Source organism: Rousettus aegyptiacus, unplaced genomic scaffold, assembly GCF_014176215.1.
Source record: "Rousettus aegyptiacus isolate mRouAeg1 unplaced genomic scaffold, mRouAeg1.p scaffold_m13_p_1, whole genome shotgun sequence".
NCBI classification, from domain to species: Eukaryota; Metazoa; Chordata; class Mammalia; order Chiroptera; family Pteropodidae; genus Rousettus; species Rousettus aegyptiacus.
In genome coordinates, this window is record NW_023416284.1 from 26,945,565 (window position 1) to 26,969,318 (window position 23,754).

At 46.3% G+C, this 23,754-nt stretch overlaps 1 protein-coding gene across 8 annotated transcripts in view; it reads right to left on the bottom strand.

The window, feature by feature from the left end:
- Nucleotides 1–23,754, bottom strand: part of HIVEP3 (HIVEP zinc finger 3) — a 432,406-nt gene that overhangs the window by 287,882 nt on the left and 120,770 nt on the right. For 2 of the 8 annotated variants that reach the window (XM_036232703.1, XM_036232689.1), the window contains exon 2: nucleotides 1,253–1,477. The exons of the other annotated variants lie outside the window; for them this stretch is intronic. The gene's annotated coding sequence lies outside the window, so the exon portion shown is untranslated. The remainder of the gene's footprint in view (nucleotides 1–1,252; nucleotides 1,478–23,754) is intronic. 8 annotated transcript variants of the gene reach the window in all.

Consider the following 23,754-nt stretch of genomic DNA (forward strand, 5'->3'; position numbering starts at 1 on the left):
GAATAGACACTAAAAGGTGAGAGCGAGAGTTGTAGGGTAGAGCCAGGTAGAACGCTGGGAGAAGGCTGGCCTCCTCTAAAGTTACCTTCTCCCAGGGGTGGAGGCCTGCTCCAATCGCCTCCAAATTTACAAAGACCACACTTTCTCTCACACATCAGCCAGAGCACATCTGCCACGTACTGGGCCCCGCCAGGAGAGGCAGAGTTGCCACTGTGTGAGTCGCACCTGGGACAGGGCAGGGGAGGGGAGAAAGGGACCGGGAAGCTGATGGAGGAGGACACACTGCCCAGGCCAGGTAGCATCTGTCGGAGTGGGCCACTGTTCACAAATGAAACAAGTGTGACAGGAACTTGGCAACTTCTGAGAAACAGTAATGTCTAGGGTGCTTTAGCCTAAAATGACCCAGTTTTAGGTAAGACAGTTAAATCCAGAACTTGGAGGGAGAAAATGTTAACATTTTCTCATAGAGAAGGTTAACCAGAATTCCCACAGCTGAAGCAGGAATAGCCTGATGAAAGGTAGCTATATAAGATCTTCAAAGTCTCAAGAATGGCATCCAGGAAAGGTAGAATCCAATGTGGGAGGGAAGGTCTCTTCTCACAGTATCTGTTGGCAAAACTAGTTGTAACTCAACAGAGAATTTTCTCAGGGTTACTCTGGAAGCATTTAGACTCATGCTGCTTCTTCGGCTTCTTTGGCCCTTGTTCCAGCTTTTGCAATTGCAAAGTGAGAGAGACCTGCTGTGTGTCCTGCATTTGGTGGGTCCTGGATAGACAGCTCAGGAGCTGCTGTGGGTGGCTCTCAGTCATTGCTGGTATCTGCAAACAGGGAAAGCGCTTATCACGATGGGACTCTACCATTCTCCTGCTTTCATCATGTCAATAATGGACAGAAATGAGACAAAGAGATGGAGTGGGCAATGGGTGGGACATAACAAGCTTGGGGAGGGAGGCAGTGCAAGAGGTTAATAAGGGTGGCGGGGCCAATAAAATAGCAGGAAGAAGGACGGATCCTGGAATGGAATGGCATGGTCAGAGATGGAAAGAATTCAGAAAGGTGGGGCAGAAGGCATAAGCAGAGAGGTGAGGCCAGCTTGGGCTAAAGTGCTCACATTCCTCACCTTGCCTTGTCACCTTCTGCTTTGCCATCTGCCTCCCATTCTTCTGGCCCAGCAGGGGTCATCCCAGCCCCACCTCCCAATCCCTACCTACTGCTAACCTTCCTCTAAGTCCTACCAGAGAAACGGACTTACCTCCACAGTTCTTGGGCCTGCATGCCTCCAGCTCCCGCTGTCCTCAGGGCTCCTGTCGCAATCCCTCAGGCGTCGGCTTCCTTGGCCTCTGGCACGGTATTGCATTCTGTGCTTTCAGAATCTCCTTTCTTCCCATTCTTCAGGAAAGTGTCAGGACGTTTTGTCCCTCGACTGGACAAGATCCAGCAGGAGTGGGCAATGCAGGGCCAAATCCGAGACACCAGACTGAGGGACAGGAAGGGGAAACACGGGACAGTCCTGGGTGATCTGGACCATCTGGTCACCTCATTCTAGTTTTATGAGTGGACATTTAGACAAGGAGATCAAACTGGATCAGAACTCTAAATTCAGTATATAGCAGAGTCACCAGGTTACTTCTTATTTGGGACCCAAGACTTTTTGTCACCACTGATCTTCACAGCACAGGTGCAAGCAGATCTATCTACCAAAGACATAAACCCAAGACAGTTTCATACTTTAAGAATGTATGAACGCTAACCATAATCAACAATCTGCTCCACTTAAATCATCCTCCATGAAGCACATCCGGCAGTACCCTACATCAAGGCTCCCTCCAGAATGACTGTGCCCCCTTGCTAACAAACACCTCTTCTAAGCTGGTGCTCGCCCGCAATAGTTAGATGAGACATGATACCAACCAGAAGAGCTTGGGCCCAAACCCAGCATGTGCCAGGAGCCTGCCTTCTGCTTTATGGCCACAAGACTGTTTGCCAAGCCAAGCTAGACGAACATCTTACAAACGTAACCATTTCCTATGGCCACAAGTATGACTGAAATGTAAGAATTCATTACTGGCAGCCCCAAATCCTAAAGCACATACTCTACACCAAAATTTTCCAACTTTAGCCTACATCAGAAACATCAGGAGGCCTTGTTAAAACACAAATTTTCAGGTTACATCCCAGGGTTTCTGACTCAGTATGTCTGGGATAGAGGCTGAGAATGTGTATTTCTGACAAGTTCCCAGGTGCTGCTGCTACCTCTGGCGTGGGGACTACACTGTGGGGCCCCACTGCTCTACATCAGGAGAAGCCAATAGTGTTATATTAAGGAACCATCATCATCATGAAATGACTTACTTTCACTTAGCACACTCTAACCTCACCCAAAGCAGAAGCACAGAAAAGGCTGCAACGTAAAGAGACAATTAATTGTTCATAAATGTATTCATTGTAAGGCATTAAAAGAAAAAACATTGCCTTTGAGTTTATCTAATCTAATGCCCTCGCTTATTACAGTATTACTAAGTTTAGAGAGGTTAAGTGACTTATTCAAAGAAACAATGAAACGCAGATAACCAATAGCAGGACCCGAACCAGAAACCCCAGCAGCACTATTTAAAATCACAAATATGGACTTTTAGAAATCCTTCCAACTTTTGCTATCACCTCCGGGATCACAGAAGTCAAGAGTTTCTGCAATCAGTGAATTTGGGCTTTTGCTTCCCCTTCTTCATGCCAAAGCACGCATTCCATATGGTCATTTCTTAGTAAACCTATGATGAAAGCAGTTCCTGGTTCTCCACGTTCAACTGTGATTCCACTGCCTGCAGTTCAGAACTGGTTGTCTCATAGGAAGCCCATTACATGTCTGTAGGGTCTTGGGATAACTGCTCCCATGAGGTACAACACTGCTGAACCCCAGCGATGACAGCACACAGAAGATTCCAATGTGAGCACCACCATGAAAGAAGTATTGCCTTAAAATCTCACTCCAAGTTTCCATTTAGACCCTTTTCTTCCTGGTCCCTCTGTCCCGGTTTTCTCCTGTCAGGCTCCTTGTGTCACTCAAGTCTTAGCTGGTGTGTTTTCTCCTCAAGAGTCTCTTCTGAGCACCTAATACAAGCTGACCTCACTCCCACTACCTGGCAGTTACTCTCTATCCCCTCACCCTCCCCTACTTTCTTTATAGCCCCTAGCACTGTCCGAAACATTCTGTCCATCATTTACTTGCTTTTACCACCTGATACTGGGATAGGAGTTCCAAGAGAGCAGAGACTTGGCTTGTCTGCTTCACCACTGTAACCGCAGCACCTAGAAGAGTGCCTGGTGTACAGCAGCTTCTCCATACATATCTGTTAAATGAACAAATAAATGTACCAAGGAATGAAAGAACCTAAGACACTGGGAACAGCTTCTTTCAACGTGGCTCCCAAAGTTGGAATTTGAGACTATCTTTCCAGTTTCTCTCCCTTTAAATAGTAGGAGTTGGACTCCTGTGCTTCCCCAGGATGTGAAAGAGAAAATACACTTTAGGCTGATGTTCTCAGTGACAGGAGAGAGAAGACAGAAAGTTCCAGGGATTACGGAACATAGAAAAGATGCTGGTGAGAGCTCTACCTGGATATAGGATTCAGGAGGCAATAAGTTGTAGAAGGATGATGTGATGTTTTAGAGCCAAGAGATTTGGGTTCAAATCCTAGGCAAGTCATTTAAATCTCTCTGAGTCCCAGTTTCCTCATCTGTAAAATGGGAGGCGGCGAAAATACCCAAGACACAGTGTACTTGTGAGGATCAAGGAAGTTAGGATACATGAAAACGCCTGGTAAACAGTAAAAGACTGTAACATGCTATTAAAATGATTAATAGTAAGACCATGTAGTCTCTGGAGGGATCCAAATTAGTGAAATGTCTCAGGGTGTGCACCTTTGCCCAGACCTGCTCTGCCGCCTCTCTTAGTTCTACCCCTCTTAGTACTCCCAAGCCCGAGGTTGCCACATGGAAGCCCCCAGCCCAAGGACAGCAGCCTGGAGTGCTATCACCGGCCACTCGGAGCCCTGGCGGAGCTGCCAGCAGCATCGCAGCCAGCGGCCACAGGCACAGGCAGTGCGTCCAGGAGGAAGCCCAGGAGAAGACCAGTGTGGCAAGCCGCAGAGGAACATGTGGAAACTGTCAGTGGAACCGAACCAGGGCAAGTGGTAGAAAACAAGCTGAGACCACTCAACTTCCTGCCAAAATTCTTTGGATAACTCAGAGTCCTAGATATGAGAACTTCGGAGAAGCCAAGTTTCCCTCTTATCACCAGACCCCGGCTTCTTATCACCAAGCCCAGGTCCTTGGGACAGGAAGGAGGTCTACACACCTTTCCTTCCCCCAGGTCTCCTTTACCAACTCTGGATTAACCAGTGGGCTGCATAAACCAGTTTCCTATTAACCAGATTTTAATGCTCCAGGCAAAGAGGCTCTCAGCCATAAGGTGCCCTCATGTTACAGTGCCCCAGGTCATTCCCAAACTATTTCCACTCTTCCTTAAGTGATAACCTTCAGGACAAACTGCATGCAAAGAGTAACTTCTTATCCCTTTGCTCAAGAGTCCAATTCACTAGGCAGCTAACTACATCCGACTAGGCATAGTCTTCATGCAGCTGTGCACCGCATCCTTGGGAAGATGAGCACCACCGCTAGTTCCTGCCCTCAAACGGCATGTGCTCTGGTCGGGGACACAGAATTCATCACCACCACCATGAACTGCCATATTCACTGCAGAAAAAAAAAAAAGTGGGTGGGAGATGAAGGCAGCTTGATTAGGTTATCTTCAGTGGCCGAGTTCTCTTCCAGTTCCGAAACACTGTATTGGCTGGGGCATCTGGACCATTGGCAAGTTATTTGATTTCTAGCGGTGTTCTGACATGACTGCTGATGGTGGTTGCTTGAATCAGGAAAGTTCAGAGAGGCGTCACGCATCAAGGGGCTTAAAGAACAGAAGGATTTCAACATGTAGAAAGGGCGAGAAAGGGCGCTTCGGGAGGGGGAAGTGAGTGAGGCAAAGGGGACTGAAGGGTGTTTGTAACCAGGGCAAAGCCAGGATGTGGGGCATGGAAGGGATAAAAGCTTGCCGTGAACGCTCCAAGGGGAATTATCCGAAAGCTACAGGTCTCCACCTGCTATTCCTCAGCTCTGGGTTGACACTAGCCTGTAAATGATGAATGTGTGAGTATGCCGAGGGGGTGAGTCAGGTGAACGCCTGTACTAAGGATCGCTGGCTTTCAGGGGAGGAGGAGAGAAAGGTGCCAGAGAGGTGGGGGGATTATGGAGCCTTAATCAGCCTGTCCATCCACTGAGCCTGTGCCCAGGGCCACCTATGGCCTCTGAGAGGGTGAAGACAGACCTGCCTTGTCCTCTCCTTCACCCTCTGCCCCTCCCCTGCTGCATTCAGGGCTGGAGTAGGGAGGGACAGCAGGACTCTGTTACTCTAGGCAAATCTTAACATACAGGTTGGGACCTGCACACAGGGCCGCCCAGTTGTGTGGGGCAGGTGCTGGAGCACGGGCATCAGTTAGTCAGAAACAGGTGTGAAGGGCCCATGACCTCTGGTTTGGGGCCAGGCAGGGGTGGCCATGGAGCATCCCACTGAAGAGAGAACAGCCTTTCTTGTACTTCTGCTCAGGTTTGCCTCACCCTGTCCCACTGGACTTCTCTACCTCTGTCTGGGGTGCCCTTCACAGCTTCCTCTCGGCATATCCTCAGTGCATTTCCAAAATTCACCTTCTCCATGAAGCCCCTGACTTTTTTGTTAATATCAATCTTCCTCCCCTGGGCTCCCAAAGTACACTGTTCTCATAGAGCTCTTCACATACTAAAATTACCTATGGCTCTGTCTCCCCCACTGGACCATAAAGTCCTCAGATTAGAGTCTGCATTAGGAGTCACAGATTCAAGTGACGACGGGGCTAGGCAGGTCATATAAACAGGTAAAGCAGCTCATTTATGGGACTTCGATGATTGCTGTCTTGGTGTTAGCCAGACAATTGGAAGTCTCAGGATCTGTGATGAATCAGAGGGACTGAACTTAACTAAAGACGAAAATACTATCATGTGGGACTGTGGGCCAGCATTACCCAAACTTCACATTTCTGGGGAGAAGCCAGGTATCGGCATTCTCATATGAAATCACCCCATCTTTATGTGTCAGCAGCAGATTCAAATTTAAGACACCATGTTGTGAGCCAAATAAAATGCATCTGCAGGCCAGATCAGCTCAAATGCCCCCCCACTTTGCAGCCTCAAGCTGGATACCTGGCACATCGTAGAGACCCAATGCTTGTTGATTGAAGAGCAAATGAATTAATGAAGAAAGGAATAGAAAAGAGGAGCAGATGGGTGGAAGAAGGGAAACAGGATGGATGCCCAAGTGTCATGAGCTAAGTGATGGGTCCGGCAGCTCAAGGTGACCCCACTGCCAAACTGTCAGTGTGAACATCATCGTGGTCTTGCTTACTGGCTGAGGTGGGATGAAAGGCTTGGGGTCTATGAACTCAAAGTTAGCAACCAGCTTCTCAGAAGGCACTAAGGTGAGAAGCTCTCACTGCAGCTAAAACACAGTCACTGGTGTGCACACGCTCATGCGAACAAGATGTGTGAAAGCTGGAGGCTCAGCATGGCAGGGTTCCATACACTCGGTGAGGTTTGCCTTTAGCCACATGTTACAAACATGTTTAGGGAGGAAAGAAGGGACAGTTTTGCCATTTGGAGGGTACAGGGGGAAAGAAAGGAGTCGTCCAGCCCAAATTCCATGTCTCTAGCCAAAAACTCCCTCTCTGCTGCCTTGTTGACCACTCTAAAGCTTTGGGGAGGGCATGAGAGAGCCTGGCGGGGACCCACGGCCTTTAGGAACACTATCAAGAGGGAGTGGTATGCAAGCAGCCCATGTGGAATGCCTGGGGTTGCAAAAGAAAAGTTATTTCAGGTTCAACTGAGTTATAATTTATTTTTTCTAACTGATCATTATTGCTGCTGGCTCTATAAATAACCACCTAGGGAGTCTGCTTTTCTGCTCCCAAATCCTCAAAAAGCATTGCCAGGTTCTCTGTGGTTTCTGGACTGCCAAGCACACAGCACATTTCTTTTCTGTGCAGCCCTTCAGGGAATCCTTCTGCAGTGCATGCCAGGGAATCTGCTGAGCTCTTCCCAGCTCAGTCCTCCCCTTCCTGAACCAATTCCTCTCCTCCAAACAGGCCCCCCAGCCCTCCTCCCCCACTCTACAAGAGGCCTGCTCCCTGGACACAGGTGGTTCCCAGGCCAAGGTTCCGGCTTCTCTCTGTTTACCCTGCTACAGCCCTACTCCAACCCTTCAGGCTCAGAAGACAAGAGCTATTTGTAGTACAGAAATCCAGCTGTAGCTTCATTTGCGCTTGAGCCCAGGAGGAAAAGAGGGTTAGCCGGATGGTATCTCCAGCAAAGTCTCAGGGGTCATACAGCCCCAGGAAAGATGGCTGTGGCTTGCATGAAATCAATGTAAATTATTTAAAGAAGAGTATATTCAAGCACAACTCAGTTTAATCAAGTACAAAAAGAAGAGGCATGTTCTGGATGGTATTCAGAAAGATGGATGTATGTTTAGGTTTTTTCTAAATGACATAGAGTTTTCTCTTTTAATAGAGGAACTGGGGAGAAACTGACATTCAGGAAGATCTGCCAGACACCAAGCACTGTGTTGGGCCCTTCAGGTGCACTGTTTTGTTTCGTCTTCACAGCATGATGCCTCTGAGGCAGGCATTTTTATGCCCATTTTGTAGATGAGGGATCCAAGAAATGAGACTTGCTTCAAAGTTATGCCGAAAGAAAGGCAGGAGTGAGATTCAAGCCCAAGTTCAAAAAACCCCAAAGCCCAAGTTCTTTTACTGCTACACCTACTGCCTCTCTAGCTATAAGACCAGGATTTAAAGACATGTTTATTTTTCTATTTTCAATATTGAAATGCAGTTCAGAAAGCAAGGACAACTTAGACACTTAACCACAAGTCATTAACAGCCATATTTGAACCCTTTGGAAATAACCTCTCTAACTGGTCAGTTGTGAAATCTTGAGTGCTCTCTCTTTCACCATTTATTAGGGAAATGACCATAAGGGCTCTGGTTATTTATATTGCTTTAATAGTCTAAAAATAAAGTCTTAAATATTTTTGGACTGTTTTAAAAACAATAATTATTAATATTAACACAACAACTTAAAATGTTAGTTTTCACAGTTATTCAACCCTCCGAGGCAGGTTGGGCAACCCTCCGCACACTTCCGTGGCACTCTGTACTCGCCCTGCAGGCAGTACCTGAATACCACATTGGAACGGCCTGTTCTTCATCTGTCTCCCCTTCTAGACCAGGGATCCCCAAAGTTTTTTATGTGCTCTAGCAGTAAACATTTAAATATACCCACATATGTGTATATTTGTTTCTTTACAAATTACATTCGGATTCTGTCATTCATAAAAATAAAAAAGAATGATATATATGTGTGTCTATTCACCTACTTATCTATTCGTCTATCTTATATTCTTCCTGCCTTACAGTGGATCATTTCTCTTTCCACGGCCTCCAGCATGCAGATCTCACTGTGAAGACCACTGCTCTAGGCCATGTGTTCTTCATCCTTCATTTATTCATTCCCCTCCCCCCATCTCCAGCGCCACCTACTCTGTGCAGGGACCATACTAGGCACTGGGGATACCGTGGTGAACAAGAAGGCAAGGATTGTGTTTCCATGGAATTTATAATCCAGTGGGTGAAACAGTGGCAGATAATGTCAGATAGTGATAACTGCCACAAAGAAAATAAAACAAGGCGATGTGACAAAAAGTGATGGAGAATGACTGTGGAAGTGAGAGGAAGCCACACGGGATGGGATGCTCAGTGGAGGACTCTGTGAGATGCATGATAAGGAGAGTGAGTGTTCTGGGCGGAGAGAAAGTCAAGGGCAAAGGTCCTGAGGCAGGAAAGGCCAGCGTGGCTGGTCTGTAATGAGTTGGTAGTAGGAGAGGCTGAAGGAGTTTAGAAGCTTGGGCTGGGGAGTCCTTGTCAGAGATGACTCCTAGCCCTACTGACCAGGTGGCCTTGCAGATTAAAAGGTATATAAAGGATAAAAAGTAAATATATGAAACATCAACATCACTTAAAAGAAAGCCCAGCACACAGCTGACATCAACAAATGACAGTGCTCAGTGTCTGTTTACTTGTTTGTTATTCTCCATGGCAAGGAAGTTCTGAACCAGCTGGGCGTGGCCAGTCTTCCACTCTGCTGATCCAGAGTAGCTGTCACCATGCCCAGCCTCTCAGAAGAACTCAATGAAAATATGGTAGATAAATGAGTTTAAAAATGGGTAAAGGCTACAGAAAAATCGGGGTTTGGCTGAATATAAAAGATAGATTTTTTAACCAAATTTTTTCTAATTATAAAATAATGTTATATATATTCTGGAAGTCTTTGATATTTTAAACAGAAATGAGATGGCAGTCTTCATACCACTTAGTACATATTTTCCACTTCGCACGTCTGTTATAAGAGACAGTGGCGCACACGGGTTAAGAACGTGAGCTCTAGATGACCACCTAGGTATGCATACCACCTCCACCTGGCCACCTATATTGTTTCGCTAGTTACCAGCCCTCGTCATGGCTCAGTTACTTTATCGGCAAAATTACCAAAATAATAGGCCTACCCCCTTGTCATATTGTGAGGATACTTAACTGAGTTAATTCAAATAAAATGCCTAAGAAAGGCTTTGGAATGGCACTCTGACTTAATCGATCCCCTATTGCTGGAGACTTGACCCCTTCTCAGGTTTTATTACGAGCATCACCACTAGGAATATCCTTACAGCTAAAGCCTTGCCACACAAACACGATTATTTCCTTAAGATGAAGCACTAGAAATGGCATTGCCAACTCAAAGGATATATAGATATTAAGGCTTATAACACATTTTGCCAAATAGTCCTCAAAAAACAAGTCTGGGCCCATTCCTCATATCTTCATCTACACTGAGTACCAGTCTTTGAGAAAATCTCTGCCTATGTGTTAGGGGAAAGAACAGCATCTCCTTGTTTTAGTTTGCCTTTTTTCAATTACCAAAGATGTTGAACAGATTTTCGTTTGTATTGCTTCTCTTGTGAATTGCCTGTTCATGTTTAAAAAGGAAGTCCATTTTTGTAATTAGAGGCAGCAGAGTAGGCGGCTCCAGGCGAACACCTACTGCGGGGACAGGTCAAGCAGGCCAGTGGTCATACATCAGGGAACCGGGCACCTCTTTACCTTGTGAAAAGTTGAACTAGGCGAGTTCGAAGGTCTTTTCTAACGCTGAGATTATTTACCTCTTGTTCAGACCAGTGAAGCAAACAGGCCCTGCAAATCAGCAGCTGAACTCTGAGAACCCACTGACATCAGTGGCTCCCATGTTTTCCCAAGCGGATTTGATGCCTAAACAACACCCATGGGCCTCTGCACAAGAACACCTGAGTTATGTCAGAATGGGCCGTCAAACTGACAAGGCTATGCCTCTAGCGGATGAGAACACGCCACCATGGGGAATTCCTCCCATCTCCCCCTCGACGAGCTAGAAAAAGCTTTGAGGGCCAAAGACCAAATCCTACCACAACAAAGACTTCTAAGGTGTGTCCGGGGCCTGTTTACCTCAAGCCACATTTGTATAACTTTCTTCCTTGCTTTGCATTTGGCTTTGGTACAATAATCTGACACATAACACCTTCCTTATCCCACTGCCCCACAAGTATTTACACAGCAGTTTTCTCCCAAGCTGGTCAAAAGCCTGCTAGGACTTGGAGAATTCCACTGTGTTTGTAGTAAGCAGACACCTGGACCCAGATTTCCTGGTTGTCTGCTCTTAGAGAATAAACTGTTCTTGGATTAGAAATGGGTCTGAATGCTTCTGGCTCCTTTAGCAGTGTTTTCAGAGGACCATCTACATTTTCACTAAGGGGATTTTTCCCCTAAAATCTCCCACATTTTGGCTGTCACAGTTGGGTTTGGCCCCTATAGGCTTAATGGCATTTGGAAACAGAACGCTCACATCTCTTAAATTACTACTCTAAGGAAGAAGTCACATGTGGGGTGAGAATCCTGGCAAATTTTCCTGTGGGCACACCTTAAGCACACAAACCTGTAAGCAGCAGAGCAGTAAAACTGGCAGCTAAAATAAAGCAGAGAAAAGAACATCGTCCAGGAGGGAGGTGGAATCAGATTGAGGCAAAGCCAGGAATAGGATCCTGGCAACATGAGTGAAATCCCAAACTAAGACGGGGGGAGAGTGGTTATAGCCAGACCCTGAGCACACTCCTCAGATGGGGAGTGGGGTGGGAGGAGCTGTGTGCCCTGCAGAGCCTGTAGCTCTGCATGCGACACTCATGGGCAGATTGGCTTATTGACCCCAAAGAAAACTCATACTCCACCTTGATCAAGAGACCAGGTGATAGCTGAATATTCAGTCACTCTGAAGCTTGCCCGAGTAGTGTGCTTCAATTGCTCCAAAAGAATGTGTGGAGGCCTGTGAGTATGCGGCACGGGGCCAAGTACTGGGCTAGATCAGAAAGAAATGCAAGACCTAGTTGCTCTACGGCTTGTGATTTAACCGAGGAGATGATACAATAATAGCTGGCAATACAGCAAATGAGGACTGAAACAGAGATTCAGCAATGAGTGCCTAGAGGCCAAGAGAGCAGCTGGCATACTCGGGAGAAGGCGAGCCAGCTTTTATAAGAAAATGCGTTGTGTTTCACCTTGGAGGGTGGGGAAAGTTTAGGCAGGTGGGTTAGAATTAAGCCAGCTTCTGGGGAACACGGGAGACCGTGAGAGCAGCATGGGAAAAGCCCAAAGTACAGCACATGCTCCCTGCCCTCCTGGCCCAGGAGGAGGATTTTTGTAAGGAAGGCAGAGACGAAGAAAATTTGATAGGGAGGAAGGAGGCCAGATTTCAGAGAGGTCTGAATCCCACACAGAGAAGTCTGGGCTTTATCCAATAAGCAGTAGGGAGCAGTTGGAGCCTTGTGAACAGCAGATTAACATAATTAAAGGAGAATCTTACAGACTTCAGTTTTTTGTAGGGATGAGAATAGGCTAGGGGTGATGAGAACACTAGAAAGCTTTTACAAAGGCCCAGGCTGGCAGCGATCAGGGTCGGACGTTAGCATTAGCAATGGGGGAGAAAGAGATCTGAGTGATGCCACAAAGCAAATATCTAAGATGCTTGGAGAAGAAGGGGGCTTAAAGCAAGAGGCAATACTGAATTTTGCAACTTGATGGCTATGAGGTGAAGGTGGCATTGTCAAAGGGAAAGAAACAAACAGTTGGAGGCTGATGAATTCAGATTTGGATAGTTAGGGCCATTTTAAAAAAGAATTTAAAAAGGCCAAAACATCCAAAAGGCGGACATCAGCTGTAAGCAGGAGGTCACAGCCAACGCTGTCATTTCTGTTAAAGGAAATTAAAAACACGGTTGAAGTTTTATCCAGTATCAATGAAACAACTGTCTGTCCAAACAAATAACCAGCTAGTGTGGGTACTGCACACTCTCTCTGCCTCTCCTGGTCTTGACACAACCCCTACCCCTGACCCCATGAAAAGTTTATCAGGCCGTAGCTGAGATTAGCCATAGAGAAGAGGAGCAGGAACACTCAGAAATCCAGATCTGTCATCCTCTCTTCTGCTGAAGGACTGTAGGAATTAATTATGTTCACACTTACGCACATGCTTACCTTGTAGTGTAAGTACTGAGTCATTTCTCTTTCCCCTTCCCCTTTCTCCTCCCTCATTCCCTCCCACCAGCACCACCTCCTCCTCCTCTACCCGCCAAACCTCTGCTAACATCCTGGCATGTGTTTCGCTCCATTGCATTACTGTGTGACTCTCTACATTTCCCATCCCCTCCCAGTCTATCTACCTACTTCAGAAATGCTGGGAGTCTAGGAGATGAACTACAGGTTCAACAGGACAGAGGACCACAGATTTCAACAAAGACAGGCAGCTCTTTGTGAGAGGAACACTGAAGGCAAGTCAGGAGACTTGGGTTTTCAGAGTCAGGCAAGGGAATCAGATAAAGATCCTTAGAAACAAGGGGGCCTCATGATTACCCAGTTTTGCTGACGTAGAGACATGTTTTCTCACTCCACAGATACAGATGGAAGATAAGCAGTCCCCTTTCAGAGAGGTAACCCCAGTGCAGTGCTCACAGCTGCTGTTACTCTGAATGACAGTGGGAGGGAAAGAAACAATGAATGCAAAAAAAAAAAAAAAAAAGAAAAAGAAAAGAAAAAGAAAAAAAGAAAAGGTAGAAAGAACGAAAGAAAGAAAACAGAAAAAAGGAAAAAGGAAAAAAAATGCAACACTTAAAGTGGAATGGATATGAACAGTCTGAAATGCATACCTCCTCCAGTTCCTGGAAAACAAAGATGAGTCAAACATAAGCTCAATTTCACAGGCGTTCCTCCTCCACTTGTCACACACATTCCCAGACACAGAATCATGCTTCCCCACATCACCCAGCATCTATAGCTCCTAGTTACTATTTCCTTTGAAATTAAGCTAGATGGTCAGATTCGCTTAGGCTGGGGGTCTGAAAGCAAACTGGGCCACGTGGGGATGGTCCCAGCAACCCGAACGCAGGTGAGTGTAGGGGAAATAGCAGAGAAGGCCAGTAACAGGATGGCGGTGTTAAGTGGCTCTGAGGAAGGGGCCAAGGATCATCAGATTCAATCTGGACAGCCTAGAATCCGCCACTATTTCTAGTTTCCTAGAGAACCCAACCTAAACCAGGTAAAAGTCTGAACTCCATTTCAAAGAATAATACAGTTGGGACAAAAGAGGAAAGGCAAAGGGGTGATACCATGTGCCACTTCAAGGAATGTGGACAAGTAAGAAAACAGAGGTCTTCCTGAGTGGAAGATGAAATCCCATTAAGCTCTGCGCTTTCAGTAATCTTGCATTTGTGGCCAAGAGAATGATTCCAATTCTGGTTCATTGATGGAGGTGTAGGTTACACAGGTGCATGAATTTGTCAAAACTGATCTATGTGTTTTACTATATATAAGTCAGACCCCAATAATTCTGGCTTTCCCGGTTAATTAATTGTGTGACCTTGGACAAGTCATTTAACCTTTTGTAGTCCAGGGTTCCCCATCTGTCAAGTTGAACCTAAGAAGCTAGCCTCTACATGTCTCACTGGCTCTAAAACATACAATTGTAAGAGCTGACTGTGGCAGGAAAGATTAAGAAGGGCCATGATCTTTGACAGACACTAAGAAAAATTTCTGAGTGGGATTAGCAGTCTGCAAAAAATTTCCCCCAAATCATCCATTGGGAACCAAATTTGGAGAGAGGCGAAGATCTCATCCTCCATATCAAAAGGTGGCCAACAGTCACTCCCTTTGCAGTGCTGCGCACCCCCCCACCATAAATTCTCTAAGCTCTTTCAACTGAGATGTCCCAGTAGTCTCAAGAGTGGGGCATGTCACCTTCTTCCCTCCCTTCCAAGCTTCCTTTGGGTCTGCGGCACACTGGTCAGGTAGCAGGAATAGAAAGGGGAGGAGAGGGGAAAAATGATTCACACTTAGGTGAATGCAGCATACACAGAGCTGGGTGACTGCAAAGACAGAGGGTATGAGAGCCAGACAGCCATCCGCCCCCTCATCCCTCTTCTTGTGGCTAAGAAAGATCTAGAACAGTGGTGTGACCTCTCACTGTTTCTAAAGACCCCAAAGGAGAAAAACAATGAAGTGGCCTGTGGCTATCTCCAGGCTGGTCCTCTCACATTGAAATGCATCTGCTTGCTCCATAAATCAGCTTCTTAGGGGTGGCTTTTGGACAGAGGGACTGGATCTACCACAAGCAGACACTGAAACATATCCAGGTGGACTATCTCTCTCACCTGCCTCTCTACTCAAAGGGGCTTTGAGACATGGGGGAAAGCTTTGCATATTAGAATGGAGTAATTGCTTCTGTCAGGATGGAAAGGAATTCACAGGAGATGACTTGCTAGCAGCTACCCAGTGACACAGTGAGTTGTAGCTGGCCCACGGACAAACTCTGGATAAGAAAGACTATCAAAGGAGCATCGGCTGCAGATTGCAAATTTCTATAGCAGCCTAAACAGGCATAAAGATCAAGCGACTCGCTCTAATCCAAGGGGTTTATGATTCAGCGCTGGCAGCCTCTGACTCTCACCTTTGACCCAGCTTATTCATCAGTATTTTGATAAGCAGATTCTCTTCACAGAGCTACTTAATCTGGGTTCCCAGAGAAGTCTTGCAGAGATTAATGACAGCACTGCGCTTTCTGCCAGTTTTTGAGGCTGGGACAGTTAAAGAGCAAAGGGGAAGGGACATGTCATGAGGCATGCACACTTTCCCCTCATTGGACTTGACTCTACTAGGGATTAACTCAAGCATCTTTTCAATTTAGGTACTTGGATCTATTTATTTTTTTTAATCCACTCTCTCCTTGGTATCCAGGAAAACTGAAACCCTGGCTCATACCCTCCTTGACGTCAGCATTTAGTCAGAACCATAAGGGCATCTGTGGCTAAACCAAGATTAGGGGTAATGGAGTGGGAATTATGGGAGCAGACCTGGTCCTACCAAGGGGCACTGTCAATGAGCAAGGCCTGCTGTGCAGCCTTCCCGTCAAATGCCCTCTGCCCACATTCCTGAGGTGGTGGTAATAGGGGGAGCTGAGGCTGGAACCCCAAATCCTGAGGCCTAACAGAAGTGCAGCCAGCACCTGTCATCCAGCCCCTGTCCTCAGAGGATGCTCTGGGCAGCTGCCACAGCCCAAACTGCAGGGATGGTCCCCGGCCTTGGCTTTGTCACTATCACCTCCAATTGTCTTTAAATTAGGGCTATGCTGGGTGCTCTGTCCCCCATTAGAAGTGATTTGTGGGAATGGCCTGGATTGTACTCTGAAGAAATGAGAATTATTTTAAAGCAAAGTAAGAAATGACCAGAGAACTCTAGACTTGAATTCGGTTTGTGAATGATTAGGTAGGAGTCAAATCCGATTTAGTTCCTCTGCAGGACTTTACATTTGCTATGTTATAAGAAAAGTCTTAAGAATTAAAATTTATAGCTATAGCAACAGGAGGACGAGCAGCACTAGGAGCTTTAACTACAGCTAGTTCCAAGGTTAACACCATTTACCCATCACAGGTAGCTTCAGGATTTGGCACAAAATAAAAAAATAAAAAATAAATAACACGAAGCTTTGAGCCCACAAACAGGCCCAAAGAAATTGTCAAGTCAAGGGTTTTATGATAGAAAAAAGGATCGAAATCTGAGCCCCCACCCCCACCCCGTGCCTTCCCTCCATTCTGCAACTGCAGCTGGTGTCCTAGCCCTGTTGCCATGAACAAGACAGAGAGATGAGTAACTATCCAGCTGAGTCCAAGTTCCCCATCCGAGGCGAATCCAAGGCCAACTTTCTAGGAATCTTCAGTCTCGTTTATACCGGCAGTTCTCAATGTGCGGTGCAGATGTCCTTGGTCTGTGGGCTATGGCTTGGGAGGGTGGGGTAGACATGTCTATAGGGTAGGACCTGGGCCCCCAACCCTCTTCTTCACCCAGCCCCAAGGGATGAGGTGGAAACCTCTGCTTCTGTATTGGCAACAGTAAGTGCCGAAGACCTTCTCTTCTTCAGCCAGAGGTGGAAGCCAAAGAAGCCAGTTTGACCTGAAGCTCAGGGTCAATCCCAGGCTGGATAGTGCCTGGCCTGCCTCCTGGGCCTCTGCATGTAGTGCAGCCTGCTCTGTGGCCAGCTGTTTGCTAAGGATTCACAAGGAGCTTGGCTGCTCCTTGTGAGATTTGCTGGGTCTAGACCCAAAACCAGCATGCTTTGCCTGGTGTAGGTCAAGTAGGCTCAATAAAGTAACCCTGTCTCTATCTCTTCCTTTCTTTCCTCCTCCCCTGCTACCTTCTCTTCTCCAAATCGACCTCCTCTTGGATCAATTTCTCTCTGACCTTGGCTGACCTCTGACATGCTGGGTAGTTTTCCAAGGAACGCAGCTGTCCTATCAGGCACTCAGAAGAGCAGGAGGCTGATTTCTTCCCCCAACAAAGTATGCTGTACAGTCAGCAGCACAAGACCACAGAGTCCCTGACATGTTCAAGGTCATTCACAGATGACTTGAGGAGCTTGATAAGACTTGATAAGGTCCTGACTCACCACCCATGTCCTGCCTTCAATCCAGACTCTGTTTCAAGGGTGCTCAATGTCAAGATACCCATGACAGGAAGGGCAGCCTCTGAGCATTTCAGATACTAGAGGTAAAATCATCATCTTCAAAATTTATAAAATACATGACTGTCATCCCCCAGGATCCTCACAGCCACCTTACTGGAGAGGCAGGGCAGGCCTTTTCAGTCATTCGGTCTTTAAACGGCTACTGAGGACTTTCACACCTGGAGAGGGGTGCTGGGCAGAGGCTCAGGCATTTCCAGTCTGGGTGCCCGCCCAGAGTTCTCTAGCACAATCTTCAGGGCGTGGTATGAGGTGAGAGGCATGGGGCTTCCTTTACTTGGCCCCAGTTTCTCCAAGCCATAATCTGCCTGCAGCAAGCTTTTTCTATAAAGGGCCAGGTAGGAAATATCTTTGGCTTTGCAGGGTCACATATTGTCTCTGGTGCATATTCTATTCTTCTTTGATTTTTTTTTTACAGTCCTTTGAAAATGTAAGAGTCATTCTTAGCTTAAGGGACTGAACAAAAAACAGGAGGCAGGCAGATGTGGCTTACTGTGGGCCACATTTTTCAGACCTCTGGCCTAAGGAAGAAGCTGCAACATTTTTATTGGGTCCCCCGCAAACAGCCCCTTGCCAGCTTCTTCCCCCTGCCCTGACTCCTCCAGACCCTCCCACAAGGCCAAGGACTGCCCCTGACACTGCTGCAGCTGCACTCAGACCTGTGCTCAGACCCCAGGGTGGCCTCCCTGAAGCACACATTTCCTTGACAAAGCATATTGTGAAGATTGTGACCTATTCTGTCTTTCTTGTGCTTAGCCTGAGATGCACAAGGCCCAGAAAGCCCCACCTCACACCATGAGGTCTCACCTGACCATACTCATAAAGTATGGTCAACCCGCCTCCCCACCATAGAGATACCAATTGGTAAATAGCTGAATTTGGGCTCTTCCTACTCTACCTCCTATGCAGGTACAGGGCAGGAAGACCAAGGACGTGGCAAATGTCGCCAGTTCCATCTGGAGGCACAGCCAGGAACCAATCACTTCCCACTGCTCCACTGCTAGCACCCAAGGCCACCCCACTTCTCCCTGGATCACTGCCACAGCCTCCCATCCAGACTCGCTGCTTTCACCTCTGATAGTCTCCCTCTCCCTTGCTCAAAGTCCCCAGAAGCTTCCCACCTCACAGAGAGTAAAAGCTAATGTCTCTGAAGAGTGAGAACAAACACGGCACCAAGGTCCTTCGACTGGCCCACTAAGTCCTCCGAGTCTGGCCTCACCTCTTTCTCTCATCTAATGCTAACTCTAGCCACAGTGGCTTCCTTCCTTCCCCAGCTTTCTTTTCCTTCTTAGCAATGATCACTACCAACAGTTTACATAATTTTTTGTAGGTTTTTTTTGGTCTTGTTTTTGTTTTCCTCACTAGAATACAAGCACCACCAGACACGGGTTTAATGTCTTCAGTGTTGTGCCCCACAGCACAGTGCCCAGCACACAGCAGGTGCTCCATAAATACACAGGTATGTGTAGGATGCACAGGGACAGAGGCCCCTGCTGACAGGTGAGAGAGGGAAACACTGGCAGGACATTGCGCGTCCATTTGCACTTGCATAACTTTATGCAAATAAGCATCTTGATCTGAAGCCCTCTCCGTAGCCAGATGGACTGACCAAGCAATGAAAACAGATACACTCTGGAACCAGCAGTCTCAGAGTGTTTATATCTAATCTTAAAGCAGCAACAACAAACTCAGATTTCGGCTGAACTAACCAACTCTTCATGAGAAAAAACAACAAATGATCGTTTTAAGGTTTAAAGGGCACCTGCTCAAGGCTCTTTGGCGCTTGCCATGACAAACCTGCAGGAACAGAGTGAGGAAAGAGAAAGAAAGCATGGATTTTGGCAGCACGTCTGGATTTCAAATCCTAGCACTGCCTTTACATGTGGCCTGATTCTGGATGTGGTCCTAGATGTTCTGGGCCTCAGCTTTCTCATCTGTTACATGGAGATATTAATGCTTATTTTACAAGGTTGTTGTAAGGCTTAAGTGAATAATTTAAAAAAAAAAAAACAGTTTCCAAAATAATGACTGTGCATAATCATTATTCAATAAATAACAATTTCTCTCCTTTTGTAAATGAGGAAGCTAAAATTCAGAAAGCCAAAAGCATCGTCTGAGATCAGAGGGCTTGTTCCACAGCAAGGCTTGGGTTCAAATCAATGGTTTTTGTTGGTGTGTGTTTTTCCTCGTATCCAGCCTCCCTCCTGTTCCTATCCCACGTGTTACACATGGCTTTCACCGGTAGAATTAAAGCCAGTGTTGGCTCTCCCATCAATCTGCTTGTTGAGGGCTTTGGGACAGGGCCTTCTGGACTAATGCTCATTTCTAAAGATGATACTCTTACAGGAGTCGCATTGCAACACTGAGAAGCATGAGTGTCACAAGCAAGGGATTAAACAGCTAAGAGAATTCACCTGCCCTGCTTGTTAACTGTCCCTAAGATGAGCAAAGCAAAGTGACTGTCTTCCTTTCACCAAGAGATGAACAGAAGCCACACTCAGTATGACGAGGGCACATCGTGGAGGCCCAAGACCAGCACCCACCAGACTCACCACAGAACTGATGCAGCCACACCTGAGATCTGACGCAAAAGTACAAAAGCCACATTCAACCCAAATCTTACACAGAAGGGACTGCTCTTTCCAAACACAGGAATTTTCTTTCTAGAGCACATGCATTCAGTAATCCTGTCTATAAAGTAAATTTCTGTAGAATGAAAGTGCTTTTCCATTAGTTTTTATCATGAAGTTGAAAATGTGTCCCTCCTGGAAAAAAAAAAAAAATGGCCTCAGGGATGTGAGCCCTGAGCCAAGGACCTGAGGTAGCTGGTGTCTCAAACTTAAGCTTAGTGTCGCCACTAATCCAAAAAGAAGGGGTACTATAGGCCTGACGATCATGTCCTACCCCACCATCTCCACCTGGGTGACCCCTGCTCACACCTCAGACCTTAGTCAAAATGTCACATTTTCAAAGAATGATTAGGTAATTCATTCTTTCATCCATTCATTGATTCAATCATTCTATAAGTGATTTTGAGCTCCTACCATGGGTCAGATTCTCCTCATTACTCTCTATTTTCAGCTTCATAATTAAATAACCACACGTATAAGTTCCAATTTCCTTTTTCTGTCTCCTTCACTAGACTGTCAGCTCTTTAAGGACAAAGATCGTACCTGATGTGTTTGTCATTTAGTCCTCAGTACCTGACACAATGCCTGAAACATGGTGGGCATTCTGCAAATACTTGTTGAATGAATGTATCAATGAATGAATTAAAGTATTCAAAAGCTTCATTTATATTCTAAAATTCCCAAATGTACCCTGCTGTCAACTTTACACAGCTACAATTAATATCGCAATCAATAGGACTTTTAAATTCAATAAAGGAGATTTATTAATTTATTTATAAATTTATTAACAGAGGAAAACAATAAGATGTAAAGCAATAGGCAGAACATTACTTTCCTTGAGGGGCAGCTTCATGCCATAGACTAGAGAGCAAACCTTCGGTGCTATCCTGTGATGGGCAGAGGTAGTGGAGAGTAGTGGTTAAGGGGAAGGTGGATGGAGCCAGATGGCCTGGCTTAGGGTCTTGACCCCACCACTGACTAGCTGTGAGACTCTGGGCAAGCTACCTAACGTCTCTGTCCTCCAGTATCCAAGTCTCTAAACTGGGAACAATAAGAATATTACCTTCAGAAGATTGCATTAGTAATCAAATGAGTTCGTACATATGAACTGCTTAGAGCACTGCCTAGCACATGCTAAGTACTCACTAAATGCTTGTTATTTTTGTGTCCTGGAAGAACGAGAACAAAGGGTAAAACCGATGAGTTTGGTATGACGTGCATGAAGTTTACAAACCACTCAACAAATCGCCAAGATTTCCTGTTACTGAAATGAAGTAACTCAAGGGCAGCTGGAGGGTTTGTCAACTGCAACTTTTCAGCTTCCGTTGCTGGGTTAGGCCTGGCTGGCTGAAACATAAATCTGTAAAGAGAACAGTCTTTCTCTCCCCCTGCCTGGTGTATCTACCACGGAGGCCTCAAACATGTGGTTTTCTAGGAACATGACTGCCACGCACAGCAATATGGACTTGAGATGAGGCTTCATCAGCAAGGCAGCGCCAAATGCTTTCCTGCTCTTGGAGAAAACCAGAACCAGACTCTCCATCGCCTCCCTAACCATGGCCTCTGTCTCAGTGTCTGAACGGGGGCAAGGACGAGTGGATTCTAGAAGACTCGAAGGGATCCCATGTGAGAAACACTCAGTCATCCCTACAGAGGAACATCTAGGAAAACAGCTGGAAGGAATTGCTGAAATCATTCAGTCCAACTGCTGATGTTACAGATGAAAACTCAGAGCCCTGAGGGACTCAGTCAGCGGTTCCCAAATGCCAGTCCGTGGAGAAAGGAAACCTCTTGACTCTTGATGCTTCCTCTCCCTGTCTTTTCCCTCTGAGAAAGGGGCCTCCCTGTACCTACCTGCTCAGACACAAATCTGAGAATCATCTTGGTACTGACTGTGTCCTGTTTCCCACCAGACCTGCCCTCCACCCTCTCCACGCCACTCCCCAGACAGGGGCTGGCCTGGAAGGACCACATCAAAGGGTGCCCTCTCTGTCTGGTTCACAGACAATGGGCAGCCAGCAGGAGATCATAGGAGAGTGGAGGGAGGTGGAGAGCTCAGTGAATTCCTTCCCTGGCTCCCTCCAGACAAGGGAGAGACCAGAATACTAGCGTGACTTGACGCGCCACTGAAAGCTGCTGGTCCCTTCAAGTTGGCCCTGCAGGGTTCCAGTAACTTCCCCCTCTCCTTAGCCCTGCAGGCCTCCCGGGTAACAGCTCCACCGCTCTCAGCCCCAGCACCACCCTGGTGGTTCCCCCAACCTCTGCTTGTGTAAATGGTCTTTCCTGAATTGTCTATGAGGTTGCTGTTTCCTGTTCCCACCCTGACAGGGATAAGCATGGACTCCTGCTACCACTTCCTCTTCCATGTCCCTGTGTACCCTCGTCCTAGCCCTAGCCTCTATGGCCTGGACAGCAGTAACAGCCTCCTGAATGGGCTCTCAGAGATTTATCTCACAAAATGGAAATCGAAGCATGTCACGCCTCTGCGTAACACCTCTCAATGGTTTCCCATTGTGACTCCAGTAAAATCCACGGTCCTCAGCTGGCTTCTGAGCGTGCACCTGACCGAGGCTGCTCATCCTAGGGGCCTGAGCTTAGCTCTGGCACTCATCGGGCCTCTTCTCCTTTCCTCCTGCATCTCCCTGTACTGAGATGTCACACCGGTTGGTCCCTCGGCCAGCCCCGCCCCGCCCCGTGCTGTCTCCTCATCTCCTTCTTCAGCAATGCCCACTCCCATTTCTTTTCTTTATCCTTAAGCTGTGTTCATGCTCTTCCAAGCACTTAACAAATTTGTAACCATGAAATTTTTAAATTTATATTTAAATGACTGTCTCCTGCACTGGAATGCAAGTTCCATGAGCTCGGGAACTAGGTCTGTTTTTTAAATCCTGTCCCTAACACACAGTAGGTACTCAAGGAACATTTGCCAAATGAATGACTAGGTATATGTTCAAATAAAGGAAAAGATTGTTCTTTACTCTGAAATTGTGTCCTTCCCACTTTGTTTGCAAGTGTGTGTGTGTGTGTGGGGGGGTATTAATATTGTCTTTTCTTTCATGAAATTATTGTAAGAGTAAATGGTAGTTGTCAAATTATTTATTTATTTTATTTTTGAATTTTATTTATTATTATTATTATTGTTATTATTGTTTTAGACCAGGCAACCCTTGGTTGACCTCACAGATTGCAAGGACCTTGTCATTTTACAATCCCTTATTTTTTATTTTTTACACCTACAGCACCCGGTCTTCCTAAGTGGTCTCCCATCCAAGCATCAGGTCCAATTCTGCTTAGTTTCTGAGATCAGACGGGACCAGGCTTGTTCGGGTGGCATGGCCATAGACTGTCAAAATTTTTAAATGGCAGCCTTATGTGCTTCTCCAAAATATTTCTGAAATTTTGTGAGTCTGTGATATCCAAGATTAAGTGACGTTTTGCGGTCACAGTGCGGGACTCCATAGAGGTGAACTGAGTGACAGAGAAGAAATGGGTTCCGTGGTCAGACTCAGGGCCTGGGTTCCAGCTCCAGCTCCGCTGCTTGGAAGCTGTAAAACTCTAAGGGAGTTACTTAACTTCTCTGTGCCTTAATTTCCTCACTTGTAAAATAAGGATAATAATAGAGTCTACTTCAGAAGATTTCTGTAAGCATTACATGAATTAATATTTGTAAAATTTTTAGAACAGGACATTATATATATATATAATGCTCAACAAAGTTTAGTGCTATTATTATTATTATTACTATTATTCCTGGGTCTCCTAAATCCTTGACCAGGACGCTTTTCTCTTTAAAATGTTATTTCCCAACATTGAGCCAAAATTCAGCATTTGGAAAATTATCC